The sequence below is a fragment of the Odontomachus brunneus genome, unplaced genomic scaffold (assembly GCF_010583005.1).
Source record: "Odontomachus brunneus isolate Ranch 3 - 2012 unplaced genomic scaffold, Obru_v1 Obru_scaffold_241, whole genome shotgun sequence".
Taxonomy (NCBI): Eukaryota; Metazoa; Arthropoda; class Insecta; order Hymenoptera; family Formicidae; genus Odontomachus; species Odontomachus brunneus.
In genome coordinates, this window is record NW_022639691.1 from 226,433 (window position 1) to 229,257 (window position 2,825).

The window sequence follows — 2,825 nt, forward strand, 5'->3', positions numbered from 1 at the left end:
CCCACCAGCTCCCCCTGTACCAATTGGGGGGAGCTGGCGGGGCCAGATGAGGGTAAGCCGGGCGGTGTTCGCCTCCGGGAGGTTCTGAGGGGTAACCACTCCCTCACTCTCGGGGGCGGCACCGTCCGGCAAAAAGAGGAGGGCTTAAAAACCCTAACTCGTGTCCCGGCCTAAGCCCGGACACGTGGGCGGGCGCGATCAGCGCGCCTGCCCGGGCCGCCCAGTACCAGGGGCGGCCCATTGACGGACTCCCTCCCTCGGGGGGTGGTAACGGTCAGCCGCACACTTGGCAGACCTAACCTCCCCTCCAGGATTAGGGACAGGGGAGGGGGTCGGGAGCGGGCGGGTAATCCCGCTCTCGGCCCATCCCAACCTCCCGACTCGGAGGGAGGGGCTGTGAGGAGGAAGGTGTCCCCTCCTCGTAGCCAAATAGGAATACAAGCGCCGGCCGACTAGGCCGGCGCGGGAAGAAGCGCGCGAGCGCGAAGGCGCCGAGGGCCCCCTGAAGAATACTAGAAAGTGTACCGGGGGGCCCTTGAATTATGGCGCACGTGTTGGACATCCCCAAAGGTTTTAGTGGGTATACCTCCCCCATTTTCTAGGGAAGGGAGTCCCACATACCCCCGGAGGCTTACCCGAGCCTCCGGGGGATGCGTAACGCATTTCCCTCCCTTTTTTTTTTTTTTTGCGCCAGGGAAAATGCGTTACGCATACCCACGATCTCCGGGGGGAGACCGCGGGTTATGTGGGACTCCTCCCCCCCGAGGATGCTCGGGAGGGCCCTACCCACTAAAACCCCTGGCGGGTCCGTCCTCAGCGGTCAACAGGGGGCCCGCGGGGACCACTTGCGTATAACTTCCGCGGACCCCCCTCCGCGGTCCTGAGGACCCCTCCCGGACCGGGGGTAATAAATCACCCCAGGTCGCGCTCCTCCTGAGCAGCGGCGCGGTGCGACCCAACACCGCGCCGCCTCCCTCCCGGGCCGCTTTGATTGGAAGGTGCGCCCCCGCACCCCCCCCAAGTGACCCGTAGGGGAGAGGAGGGACCGGTGGAGGCGGAGGTTCCGCCCGATACCGACCCCCCTCGACGCCGGCCTGATGTTGGGACGGCGCCGTGGCCCCGGTCTAGACGGTCAGACCGGGGCCCTCTCCGCCGGCCGGATCCCGGGGCAATTCCCCGGGGTCCGCCGGCACGCCTCCAGTAGGGGGGCAGCCCGAACCGGCCGCGTTCGGCGGCCGACCCCTGCGATGCCCCGGCGGTCTTCCGCCCGCCGGAGCACCACCCCCCATTGGGCACTCGGGACCACCCACCCGGTGGCCCGAGGCCCTTCCATCCTCCGAGCACACCGCGCAGGCCGCGCTCCCTGCGCAGTCCCGTGCGATGTGCCCCGCCCGGCCACACCGGTAACAAAGCCCACTCCGGTCAACTGACGCGGAGCAGGCCGCCCGGATGTGGCCGAGCCGCCAACACCGGTGGCACTGGAGAGGGCGGGGAGCGAGCATCACTACCCGCGCACCCGCCCACCCCAGCGCCACCCTCCCTTCTGCCGCCACAGCGGCAGCCGCGGCGAGGGGGAGTCTAGCCCAGACTGCCCCCTCGCCCCGCCAGCCCCATCGGATGGGGCCGAGGCGTACTTCGCCCGGCCCGCATCCTCCTCGCGTTCCGAGGACCTCCACTATCTCCTCTGGGAGGACCGACTCGTCAAAACCGACGAGTCGGACCTCCCCCATCCTTACGGGCCGTGTGATCACGGCCTCCGGGAGCGACGCCCTGAGCTTGGCGGCCAGGGCGTCCGCCTCCCCCTCTTTCCCGGGCCCGGCCATCCCAAACAGGAGGCCGCCATTCGCGGCCCTTTTAACGAATGCGGGCCGGACCCCACCCGCGCCCGGGGCTATATCGGCCCTCGCCTTTCGGAGGGCCTCCGCATACGAGAGGCCCCCCTGCTCAAGGCGAACCGATACCGCCGCCGTCTTCGGCACCGCCGGCAGCGCCCCCGGCACCGCCGGACGCCCCGGAGCGCGCGTTCTTCTATCGTCCCTCTTGGGACTTCTTTCCCTCCTTTTTGCAGCCCCACCGCCCGCCACAACCCACCCCCCATCTCCCGGGGGAGCCACGGCGGGCGGGGAGGGCGCAGTCCCTCCTTCCGCCGCAGCCGGCGCCTCTCTCCTCCGCCCGAATTCCCTCTCCCTCAGCGGCAACGTCGCCCGATCCCGGACGTCAGGCCGTGCCTCCGGAAGCGGAGACACCGCCCGATCCGCCGTCTCCCTCTTTCTTTCCCCCATCTCTTTTATTTTTTCTTCTTTTTCTTTCATTTCCTTCCTTATTCCATCCCTTTTCTGTTCCCATACTTCCTTTTCCTTTTCCAAACCTCGTATTATCCTTCTGTACCTGTCCATTTCCAATACCAACTCTGTTTCTTCATTATCATACTTGTCCAATATCTTGTCCCTTTCTCTTATCCCTTCCTCTAGCCATTCTGTTCTCAATTTGAACATCGTCGCCATTTCCTCCCCATATCTTAGCATTTCTTCTTTGCTTTTCGAGATGTTGCCTTTTTCCACCCCACTCATCCTCTTACTTTTCCCTACTACTTCCCCGATGTGCCCGGCGCTTTCCCTGAGATAGTGGAGCCGTGTGAGCACGAACTCCCGGGTCTTAGACATCCTCTGGGGATCCGGCCACCCCTCCTTCTCTTCCACATCCATCCCCTTATCCTCTTCCCCTATCTTTTTCTTTATCCCTGTCCCAATCCCTTCCTGCTCTTCCTCTATCTTCCTTCTTTTCACTCCTCGTTCCCCACTCTCCCCCTCCTTTTTTCCTGTTTC